Here is a 13,343-nt window from a genome sequence, read left to right on the forward strand (position 1 = left end):
CCTGATATCCTACAGATGATTATTACACTGCAGTCACCCCCCAATGTAGAGGACACTGCACCCCCAGTCCTGATATCCTACAGATGATGATTACACTGCAGTCACCCCCCAATGTAGAGGACGCTGCACCCCCAGTCCTGATATCCTACAGATGATAATTACACTGCAGTCACCCCCCCAATGTAGAGGACACTGCACCCCCAGTCCTGATATCCTACAGATGACGATTACACTGCAGTCACCCCCCAATGTAGAGGACACTGCACCCCCAGTCCTGATATCCTACAGATGATGATTACACTGCAGTCACTGCTCCCCAATGTAGAGGACGCTGCACCCCCAGTCCTGATATCCTACAGATGATAATTACACTGCAGTCACCCCCCAATGTAGAGGACGCTGCACCCCCAGTCCTGATATCCTACAGATGATAATTACACTGCAGTCACTGCACCCCAATGTAGAGGACGCTGCACCCCCAGTCCTGATATCCTACAGATGATAATTACACTGCAGTCACTGCCCCCCAATGTAGAGGACACTGCACCCCCAGTCCTGATATCCTACAGATGATGATTACACTGCAGTCACTGCCCCCCCAATGTAGAGGACAATGCACCCCCAGTCCTGATATCCTACAGATGATAATTACACTGCAGTCACCCCCCAATGTAGAGGACGCTGCACCCCCAGTCCTGATATCCTACAGATGATGATTACACTGCAGTCAATGCCCCCAATGTAGAGGACGCTGCACCCCCAGTCCTGATATCCTACAGATGATGATTACACTGCAGTCAATGCCCCCAATGTAGAGGACGCTGCACCCCCAGTCCTGATATCCTACAGATGATGATTACACTGCAGTCACCCCCCAATGTAGAGGACGCTGCACCCCCAGTCCTGATATCCTACAGATGATGATTACACTGCAGTCACCCCCCAATGTAGAGGACGCTGCACCCCCAGTCCTGATATCCTACAGATAATTACACTGCAGTCACCCCCCCCCCAATGTAGAAGACGCTGCACCCCCAGTCCTGATATCCTACAGATGATAATTACACTGCAGTCACTGCTCCCCAATGTAGAGGACGCTGCACCCCCAGTCCTGATATCCTACAGATGATGATTACACTGCAGTCACTGCCCCCCCAATGTAGAGGACGCTGCACCCCCAGTCCTGATATCCTACAGATGATAATTACACTGCAGTCACTGCACCCCCCAATGTAGAGGACTCTGCACCCCCAGTCCTGATATCCTACAGATGATAATTACACTGCAGTCACCCCCCAATGTAGAGGACGCTGCACCCCCAGTCCTGATATCCTACAGATGATGATTACACTGCAGTCACTGCCCCCCCAATGTAGAGGACACTGCACCCCCAGTCCTGATATCCTACAGATGATAATTACACTGCAGTCACTGCCCCCCAATGTAGAGGACGCTGCACCCCCAGTCCTGATATCCTACAGATGATGATTACACTGCAGTCACCCCCAATGTAGAGGACGCTGCACCCCCAGTCCTGATATCCTACAGATGATAATTACACTGCAGTCACTGCCCCCCAATGTAGAGGACTCTGCACCCCCAGTCCTGATATCCTACAGATGATAATTACACTGCAGTCACTGCCCCCCAATGTAGAGGACACTGCACCCCCAGTCCTGATATCCTACAGATGATTACACTGCAGTCACTGCCCCCCAATGTAGAGGACGCTGCACCCCCAGTCCTGATATCCTACAGATGATGATTACACTGCAGTCACCCCCCAATGTAGAGGACACTGCACCCCCAGTCCTGATATCCTACAGATGATGATTACACTGCAGTCACCCCCCAATGTAGAGGACACTGCACCCCCAGTCCTGATATCCTACAGATGATGATTACACTGCAGTCACCCCCCAATGTAGAGGACACTGCACCCCCAGTCCTGATATCCTACAGATGATAATTACACTGCAGTCACCCCCCAATGTAGAGGACACTGCACCCCCAGTCCTGATATCCTACAGATGATGATTACACTGCAGACACCCCCCAATGTAGAGGACGCTGCACCCCCAGTCCTGATATCCTACAGATGATTACAATGCAGTCACTGCCCCCCAATGTAGAGGACACTGCACCCCCAGTCCTGATATCCTACAGATGATTACACTGCAGACACCCCCCAATGTAGAGGACGCTGCATCCCCAGTCCTGATATCCTACAGATGATTACACTGCAGACACCCCCTAATGTAGAGGACGCTGCACCCCCAGTCCTGATATCCTACAGATGATGATTACACTGCAGTCAATGCCCCCAATGTAGAGGACGCTGCACCCCCAGTCCTGATATCCTACAGATGATGATTACACTGCAGTCAATGCCCCCAATGTAGAGGACGCTGCACCCCCAGTCCTGATATCCTACAGATGATGATTACACTGCAGTCACCCCCCAATGTAGAGGACACTGCACCCCCAATCCTGATATCCTACAGATGATGATTACACTGCAGTCACCCCCCAATGTAGAGGACGCTGCACCCCCAGTCCTGATATCCTACAGATGATGATTACACTGCAGTCACCCCCCAATGTAGAGGACGCTGCACCCCCAGTCCTGATATCCTACAGATAATTACACTGCAGTCACCCCCCCCAATGTAGAAGACGCTGCACCCCCAGTCCTGATATCCTACAGATGATAATTACACTGCAGTCACTGCTCCCCAATGTAGAGGACGCTGCACCCCCAGTCCTGATATCCTACAGATGATAATTACACTACAGTCACTGTCCCCCAATGTAGAGGACACTGCACCCCCAGTCCTGATATCCTACAGATGATGATTACACTGCAGTCACCCCCAATGTAGAGGACGCTGCACCCCCAGTCCTGATATCCTACAGATGATAATTACACTACAGTCACTGCCCCCCCAATGTAGAGGACGCTGCACCCCCAGTCCTGATATCCTACAGATGATAATTACACTGCAGTCACTGCACCCCCCAATGTAGAGGACTCTGCACCCCCAGTCCTGATATCCTACAGATGATAATTACACTGCAGTCACCCCCCAATGTAGAGGACGCTGCACCCCCAGTCCTGATATCCTACAGATGATAATTACACTGCAGTCACTGCCCCCCAATGTAGAGGACGCTGCACCCCCAGTCCTGATATCCTACAGATGATGATTACACTGCAGTCACCCCCAATGTAGAGGACGCTGCACCCCCAGTCCTGATATCCTACAGATGATAATTACACTGCAGTCACTGCCCCCCAATGTAGAGGACTCTGCACCCCCAGTCCTGATATCCTACAGATGATAATTACACTGCAGTCACCCCCCAATGTAGAGGACGCTGCACCCCCAGTCCTGATATCCTACAGATGATAATTACACTGCAGTCACTGCCCCCCAATGTAGAGGACACTGCACCCCCAGTCCTGATATCCTACAGATGATTACACTGCAGTCACTGCCCCCCAATGTAGAGGACGCTGCACCCCCAGTCCTGATATCCTACAGATGATGATTACACTGCAGTCACCCCCCAATGTAGAGGACACTGCACCCCCAGTCCTGATATCCTACAGATGATGATTACACTGCAGTCACCCCCCAATGTAGAGGACACTGCACCCCCAGTCCTGATATCCTACAGATGATGATTACACTGCAGTCACCCCCCAATGTAGAGGACACTGCACCCCCAGTCCTGATATCCTACAGATGATGATTACACTGCAGACACCCCCCAATGTAGAGGACGCTGCACCCCCAGTCCTGATATCCTACAGATGATTACAATGCAGTCACTGCCCCCCAATGTAGAGGACACTGCACCCCCAGTCCTGATATCCTACAGATGATTACACTGCAGACACCCCCCAATGTAGAGGACGCTGCATCCCCAGTCCTGATATCCTACAGATGATTACACTGCAGACACCCCCTAATGTAGAGGACGCTGCACCCCCAGTCCTGATATCCTACAGATGATAATTACACTGCAGACACCCCCCAATGTAGAGGACACTGCACCCCCAGTCCTGATATCCTACAGATGATGATTACACTGCAGTCACTGCCCCCCAATGTAGAGGACGCTGCACCCCCAGTCCTGATATCCTACAGATGATGATTACACTGCAGTAACCCCCCCCCCATGTAGAGGACACTGCACCCCCAGTCCTGATATCCTACAGATGATGATTACACTGCAGTCACTGCCCCCCAATGTAGAGGACACTGCACCCCCAGTCCTGATATCCTACAGATGATAATTACACTGCAGTCACTGCCCCCCAATGTAGAGGACGCTGCATCCCCAGTCCTGATATCCTACAGATGATTACACTGCAGACACCCCCCAATGTAGAGGACACTGCACCCCCAGTCCTGATATCCTACAGATGATGATTACACTGCAGTCACTGCCCCCCAATGTAGAGGACGCTGCACCCCCAGTCCTGATATCCTACAGATGATAATTACACTGCAGTCACCCCCCAATGTAGAGGACGCTGCACCCCCAGTCCTGATATCCTACAGATGATGATTACACTGCAGTCACTGCCCCCCAATGTAGAGGACGCTGCACCCCCAGTCCTGATATCCTACAGATGATTACACTGCAGTCACTGCCCCCCAATGTAGAGGACGCTGCACCCCTAGTCCTGATATCCTACAGATGATGATTACACTGCAGTCACCCCCCAATGTAGAGGACGCTGCACCCCCAGTCCTGATATCCTACAGATGATGATTACACTGCAGTCACTGCCCCCCAATGTAGAGGACGCTGCACCCCCAGTCCTGATATCCTACAGATGATGATTACACTGCAGTAACCCCCCCCCCATGTAGAGGACGCTGCACCCCCAGTCCTGATATCCTACAGATGATAATTACACTGCAGTCACTGCCCCCCAATGTAGAGGATGCTGCACCCCCAGTCCTGATATCCTACAGATGATAATTACACTGCAGTCACCCCCCAATGTAGAGGACACTGCACCCCCAGTCCTGATATCCTACAGATGATAATTACACTGCAGTCACCCCCCAATGTAGAGGACACTGCACCCCCAGTCCTGATATCCTACTGATGATGATTACACTGCAGTCACCCCCCAATGTAGAGGACGCTGCACCCCCAGTCCTGATATCCTACAGATGATGATTACACTGCAGACACTGCCCCCCAATGTAGAGGACGCTGCACCCCCAGTCCTGATATCCTACAGATGATAATTACATTGCAGTCACTGCCCCCCAATGTAGAGGACACTGCACCCCCAGTCCTGATATCCTACAGATGATGATTACACTGCAGTCACTGCCCAGCAATGTAGAGGACACTGCACCCCCAGTCCTGATATCCTACAGATGATGATTACACTGCAGTCACCCCCCAATGTAGAGGACACTGCACCCCCAGTCCTGATATCCTACAGATGATAATTACACTGCAGTCACCCCCCAATGTAGAGGACACTGCACCCCCAGTCCTGATATCCTACAGATGATAATTACACTGCAGTCACTGCCCCCCAATGTAGAGGATACTGTACCCCCAGTCCTGATATCCTACAGATGATGATTACACTGCAGTCACTGCCCCCCAATGTAGAGGACGCTGCACCCCCAGTCCTGATATCCTACAGATGATAATTACACTGCAGTCACCCCCCAATGTAGAGGACACTGCACCCCCAGTCCTGATATCCTACAGATGATGATTACACTGCAGTAACCCCCCCCCAATGTAGAGGACGCTGCACCCCCAGTCCTGATATCCTACAGATGATAATTACACTGCAGTCACCCCCCAATGTAGAGGACACTGCACCCCCAGTCCTGATATCCTACAGATGATGATTACACTGCAGTAACCCCCCCCCAATGTAGAGGACGCTGCACCCCCAGTCCTGATATCCTACAGATGATAATTACACTGCAGTCACTGCCCCCCAATGTAGAGGACGCTGCACCCCCAGTCCTGATATCCTACAGATAATTACACTGCAGTCACTGCCCCCCAATGTAGAGGACGCTGCACCCCCAGTCCTGATATCCTACAGATGATAATTACACTGCAGTCACCCCCCAATGTAGAGGACACTGCACCCCCAGTCCTGATATCCTACAGATGATGATTACACTGCAGTCACCCCCCAATGTAGAGGACGCTGCACCCCCAGTCCTGATATCCTACTGATGATGATTACACTGCAGTCACTGCTCCCCAATGTAGAGGACACTGCACCCCCAGTCCTGATATCCTACAGATGATGATTACACTGCAGTCACCCCCCAATGTAGAGGACGCTGCACCCCCAGTCCTGATATCCTACAGATGATGATTACACTGCAGTCACCCCCCAATGTAGAGGACGCTGCACCCCCAGTCCTGATATCCTACAGATGATAATTACACTGCAGTCACTGCACCCCCCAATGTAGAGGACGCTGCACCCCCAGTCCTGATATCCTACAGATGATGATTACACTGCAGTCACCCCCCAATGTAGAGGACGCTGCACCCCCAGTCCTGATATCCTACAGATGATAATTACACTGCAGTCACTGCCCCCCAATGTAGAGGACACTGCACCCCCAGTCCTGATATCCTACAGATGATAATTACACTGCAGTCACTGCCCCCCAATGTAGAGGACACTGCACCCCCAGTCCTGATATCCTACAGATGATGATTACACTGCAGTCACTGCCCCCCAATGTAGAGGATGCTGCACCCCCAGTCCTGATATCCTACAGATGATAATTACACTGCAGTCACCCCCCAATGTAGAGGACACTGCACCCCCAGTCCTGATATCCTACAGATGATAATTACACTGCAGTCACTGCCCCCCAATGTAGAGGACGCTGCACCCCCAGTCCTGATATCCTACAGATGATAATTACACTGCAGTCACTGCCCACCAATGTAGAGGACGCTGCACCCCCAGTCCTGATATCCTACAGATGATTACACTGCAGTCACTGCCCCCCAATGTAGAGGACGCTGCACCCCCAGTCCTGATATCCTACAGATGATAATTACACTGCAGTCACTGCCCACCAATGTAGAGGACGCTGCACCCCCAGTCCTGATATCCTACAGATGATAATTACACTGCAGTCACCCCCCAATGTAGAGGACGCTGCACCCCCAGTCCTGATATCCTACAGATGATGATTACACTGCAGACACTGCCCCCCAATGTAGAGGACACTGCACTCCCAGTCCTGATATCCTACAGATGATGATTACACTGCAGACACTGCCCCCCAATGTAGAGGACACTGCACCCCCAGTCCTGATATCCTACAGATGATAATTACACTGCAGTCACTGCCCCCCAATGTAGAGGACGCTGCACCCCCAGTCCTGATATCCTACAGATGATGATTACACTGCAGTCACTGCCCCCCAATGTAGAGGACACTGCACCCCCAGTCCTGATATCCTACAGATGATAATTACACTGCAGTCACCCCCCAATGTAGAGGACGCTGCACCCCCAGTCCTGATATCCTACAGATGATGATTACACTGCAGTCACCCCCCAATGTAGAGGACGCTGCACCCCCAGTCCTGATATCCTACAGATGATAATTACACTGCAGTCACTGCCCCCCAATGTAGAGGACGCTGCACCCCCAGTCCTGATATCCTACAGATGATAATTACACTGCAGTCACTGCCCCCCAATGTAGAGGACACTGCACCCCCAGTCCTGATATCCTACAGATGATGATTACACTGCAGTCACCCCCCAATGTAGAGGACACTGCACCCCCAGTCCTGATATCCTACAGATGATGATTACGCTGCAATCACTGCCCCCCAATGTAGAGGACACTGCACCCCCAGTCCTGATATCCTACAGATGATGATTACACTGCAGTCACTGCCCCCCAATGTAGAGGATGCTGCACCCCCAGTCCTGATATCCTACAGATGATAATTACACTGCAGTCACTGCCCCCCAATGTAGAGGACGCTGCACCCCCAGTCCTGATATCCTACAGATGATGATTACACTGCAGACACTGCCCCCCAATGTAGAGGACACTGCACCCCCAGTCCTGATATCCTACAGATGATGATTACACTGCAGTCACTGCCCCCCAATGTAGAGGACGCTGCACCCCCAGTCCTGATATCCTACAGATGATGATTACACTGCAGTCACTGCCCCCCCAATGTAGAGGACGCTGCATCCCCAGTTCTGATATCCTACAGATGATGATTACACTGCAGTCACTGCCCCCCAATGTAGAGGACGCTGCACCCCCAGTCCTGATATCCTACAGATGATGATTACACTGCAGTCACTGCCCCCCAATGTAGAGGAAACTGCACCCCCAGTCCTGATATCCTACAGATGATGATTACACTGCAGTCACTGCCCCCCAATGTAGAGGACGCTGCACCCCCAGTCCTGATATCCTACAGATGATAATTACACTGCAGTCACCCCCCAATGTAGAGGACGCTGCACCCCCAGTCCTGATATCCTACAGATGATAATTACACTGCAGTCACTGCCCCCCAATGTAGAGGACGCTGCACCCCCAGTCCTGATATCCTACAGATGATAATTACACTGCAGTCATCCCCCAATGTAGAGGACGCTGCACCCCCAGTCCTGATATCCTACAGATGATAATTACACTGCAGTCACTGCCCCCCAATGTAGAGGACACTGCACCCCCAGTTCTGATATCCTACAGATGATGATTACACTGCAGTCACTGCACCCCAATGTAGAGGACGCTGCACCCCCAGTCCTGATATCCTACAGATGATTACACTGCAGTCACTGCCCCCCAATGTAGAGGACACTGCACCCCCAGTCCTGATATCCTACAGATGATGATTACACTGCAGTCACTGCCCCCCAATGTAGAGGACGCTGCACCCCCAGTCCTGATATCCTACAGATGATGATTACACTGCAGTCACTGCCCCCCAATGTAGAGGAAACTGCACCCCCAGTCCTGATATCCTACAGATGATGATTACACTGCAGTCACCCCCCAATGTAGAGGACGCTGCACCCCCAGTCCTGATATCCTACAGATGATGATTACACTGCAGTCACTGCCCCCCAATGTAGAGGACACTGCACCCCCAGTCCTGATATCCTACAGATGATGATTACACTGCAGTCACCCCCCAATGTAGAGGACACTGCACCCCCAGTCCTGATATCCTACAGATGATGATTACGCTGCAATCACTGCCCCCCAATGTAGAGGACACTGCACCCCCAGTCCTGATATCCTACAGATGATGATTACACTGCAGTCACTGCCCCCCAATGTAGAGGATGCTGCACCCCCAGTCCTGATATCCTACAGATGATAATTACACTGCAGTCACTGCCCCCCAATGTAGAGGACGCTGCACCCCCAGTCCTGATATCCTACAGATGATGATTACACTGCAGTCACTGCCCCCAATGTAGAGGACACTGCACCCCCAGTCCTGATATCCTACAGATGATTACACTGCAGTCACCCCCCAATGTAGAGGACGCTGCACCCCCAGTCCTGATATCCTACAGATGATAATTACACTGCAGTCACCCCCAATGTAGAGGACGCTGCACCCCCAGTCCTGATATCCTACAGATGATAATTACACTGCAGTCACTGCCCCCCAATGTAGAGGACGCTGCACCCCCAGTCCTGATATCCTACAGATGATGATTACACTGCAGTCACTGCCCCCCAATGTAGAGGACGCTGCACCCCCAGTCCTGATATCCTACAGATGATAATTACACTGCAGTCACCCCCCAATGTAGAGGACGCTGCACCCCCAGTCCTGATATCCTACAGATGATAATTACACTGCAGTCACCCCCCAATGTAGAGGACGCTGCACCCCCAGTCCTGATATCCTACAGATGATAATTACACTGCAGTCACCCCCAATGTAGAGGACACGCTGCACCCCCAGTCCTGATATGTGGCCAGTATGTGAGGGTCCAGTATATGGGGGTCCAGTATATGGGGGTCCAGTATGGGGGGCCAGTATGTGGGGGTCCAGTATGTGGGGGTCCAGTATGTGGGGGTCCAGTATATGGGGGTCCAGTATGTGAGGGTCCAGTATGTGGGGGACCAGTATGTGGGGGTCCAGTATGTGGGGGTCCAGTATGTGGGGGTCCAGTATGTGGGGGACCAGTATGTGGGGGGCCAGTATGTGAGGGTCCAGTATGTGGGGGGTCCAGTATGTGGGGGGTCCAGTATGTGGGGGCCAGTATGTGGGGGTCCAGTATGTGGGGGTCCAGTATGTGGGGGGTCCAGTATGTGGGGGGTCCAGTATGTGGGGGCCAGTATGTGGGGGTCAGTATGTGAGGGTCCAGTATGTGAGGGTCCAGTATGTGAGGGTCACTATGTGAGGGTCCAGTATGTGAGGGTCACTATGTGAGGGTCCAGTATGTGGGGGTCAGTATGTGAGGGTCCAGTATGTGGGGTCCAGTATGTGAGGGTCCAGTATGTGGGGGTCAGTATGTGGGGGGTCCAGTATGTGGGGTCCAGTATGTGAGGGTCCAGTATGTGAGGGTCCAGTATGTGGGGGTCCAGTATGTGGGGGTCAGTATGTGAGGGTCCAGTATGTGAGGGTCCAGTATGTGAGGGTCCAGTATGTGAGGGTCCAGTATGTGGGGGTCCAGTATGTGGGGGTCAGTATGTGAGGGTCCAGTATGTGGGGGTCAGTATGTGGGGGTCCAGTATGTGGGGGTCCAGTATGTGAGGGTCAGTATGTGAGGGTCCAGTATGTGAGGGTCCAGTATGTGGGGGTCCAGTATGTGAGGGTCCAGTATGTGGGGGTCAGTATGTGAGGGTCCAGTATGTGGGGGTCCAGTATGTGAGGGTCCAGTATGTGGGGGTCAGTATGTGGGGGTCCAGTATGTGGGGGTCCAGTATGTGAGGGTCCAGTATGTGAGGGTCCAGTATGTGAGGGTCCAGTATGTGGGGGTCCAGTATGTGAGGGTCCAGTATGTGGGGGTCCAGTATGTGGGGGTCAGTATGTGAGGGTCCAGTATGTGAGGGTCCAGTATGTGGGGGTCAGTATGTGGGGGTCACTATGTGAGGGTCCAGTATGTGGGGGTCACTATGTGAGGGTCCAGTATGTGAGGGTCCAGTATGTGAGGGTCCAGTATGTGAGGGTCCAGTATGTGGGGGTCCAGTATGTGGGGGTCCAGTATGTGGGGGTCCAGTATGTGAGGGTCCAGTATGTGAGGGTCCAGTATGTGAGGGTCCAGTATGTGGGGGTCCAGTATGTGGGGGTCAGTATGTGAGGGTCCAGTATGTGAGGGTCCAGTATGTGGGGGTCAGTATGTGGGGGTCACTATGTGAGGGTCCAGTATGTGGGGGTCACTATGTGAGGGTCCAGTATGTGAGGGTCCAGTATGTGAGGGTCCAGTATGTGAGGGTCCAGTATGTGGGGGTCAGTATGTGGGGGTCAGTATGTGGGGGTCCAGTATGTGGGGGTCAGTATGTGGGGGTCACTATAAGAGGGTCCAGTATGTGGGGGTCACTATGTGGGGGTCCAGTATGTGAGGGTCCAGTATGTGAGGGTCCAGTATGTGGGGGTCAGTATGTGGGGGTCAGTATGTGGGGGTCAGTATGTGAGGGTCCAGTATGTGAGGGTCAGTATGTGAGGGTCCAGTATGTGAGGGTCCAGTATGTGAGGGTCCAGTATGTGGGGGTCAGTATGTGGGGTCCAGTATGTGGGGGTCCAGTATGTGGGGGTCCAGTATGTGAGGGTCCAGTATGTGGGGGTCCAGTATGTGGGGGTCAGTATGTGAGGGTCCAGTATGTGGGGTCCAGTATGTGAGGGTCCAGTATGTGGGGGTCAGTATGTGGGGGTCCAGTATGTGGGGGTCAGTATGTGAGGGTCCAGTATGTGGGGTCCAGTATGTGAGGGTCCAGTATGTGGGGGTCCAGTATGTGGGGGTCAGTATGTGAGGGTCCAGTATGTGAGGGTCCAGTATGTGGGGTCCAGTATGTGGAGGGTCCAGTATGTGGGGGTCAGTATGTGGGGGTCACTATGTGAGGGTCCAGTATGTGGGGGTCAGTATGTGGGGGTCCAGTATGTGAGGGTCCAGTATGTGGGGGTCAGTATGTGGGGGTCAGTATGTGGGGGTCAGTATGTGAGGGTCCAGTATGTGGGGGTCAGTATGTGGGGGTCACTATGTGAGGGTCCAGTATGTGGGGGTCAGTATGTGAGGGTCCAGTATGTGGGGGTCAGTATGTGAGGGTCCAGTATGTGAGGGTCCAGTATGTGGGGGTCAGTATGTGGGGGTCACTATGTGAGGGTCCAGTATGTGGGGGTCCAGTATGTGGGGGTCCAGTATGTGGGGGTCCAGTATGTGAGGGTCCAGTATGTGGGGGTCCAGTATGTGGGGGTCAGTATGTGGGGGTCACTATGTGAGGGTCCAGTATGTGGGGGTCCAGTATGTGAGGGTCCAGTATGTGGGGTCCAGTATGTGGGGGTCCAGTATGTGGGGGTCAGTATGTGGGGGTCCAGTATGTGGGGGTCCAGTATGTGAGGGTCCAGTAGGTGGGTGTGCAGTAGGTGGGTGTGAGTAGGTGGGTGTGCAGTAGGTGGGTGTGAGTAGGTGGGTGTGCAGTAGGTGGGGGTCAGTATGTGGGCGTGCAGTATGTGGGTGTGAGTATGTGGGTGTGCAGTATGTGGGGGTCAGTATGTTGGTGTGCAGTATGTGGGGGCCAGTATGTTGGTGTGCAGTATGTGGGGGCCAGTATGTGGGTGTGCAGTATGTGGGGGCTGTGTTTCAGCTTGGCAGACGGTTATACAGATTGACATTGGGTTGCATGGCTTCGGTATTGGGGTGCAGGAGTAGCGGCGGCGTCAGTTTCCCGTTCTCCGGGGTTCGGGGGAGCAATTACCTCAGTTCTGGATCCGGACTGCACCGCGTTCTGTTGTCATAGAGACCGAAGAGAGGGGCGGGGCTCGCTGTACAAACGTTGATGAACGGGCGTGGCTACGTGACGTCAGAGGCGGGATCATCCGAAGCTCGAAAAAGCTGCCGAAGATTTGGCGGGATCTCCAGTCAGTCAGTCAGTCAGTCAGTCAGTCAGTCAGTCAGTCAGTCAGTCAGTCAGGTATAGATAGCGGGGTCTCTAGTCAGTCAGGTATAGATAGCGGGGTCTCTAGTCAGGTATAGATAGCGGGGTCTCTAGTCAGTCAGGCACAGATAGCGGGGTCTCTAGTCAGGTATAGATAGCGGGGTCTCTAGTCAGTCAGGTATAGATAGCGGGGTCTCTAGTCAGGTATAG

The 13,343-nt window shown here is 52.9% G+C and overlaps 1 protein-coding gene across 2 annotated transcripts in view; it reads right to left on the bottom strand.

Moving 5' to 3' along the window:
* Window positions 1–13,033, bottom strand: part of WDR97 (WD repeat domain 97) — a 145,033-nt gene extending 132,000 nt beyond the window's left edge. For both annotated transcript variants that reach the window (XM_075848569.1, XM_075848568.1), the window contains exon 1: window positions 12,954–13,033. The gene's annotated coding sequence lies outside the window, so the exon portion shown is untranslated. The remainder of the gene's footprint in view (window positions 1–12,953) is intronic.
* Between the last annotated feature and the right edge of the window lie 310 nt (window positions 13,034–13,343).

This window comes from Rhinoderma darwinii, unplaced genomic scaffold (assembly GCF_050947455.1).
Source record: "Rhinoderma darwinii isolate aRhiDar2 unplaced genomic scaffold, aRhiDar2.hap1 Scaffold_427, whole genome shotgun sequence".
NCBI lineage: Eukaryota > Metazoa > Chordata > Amphibia > Anura > Rhinodermatidae > Rhinoderma > Rhinoderma darwinii.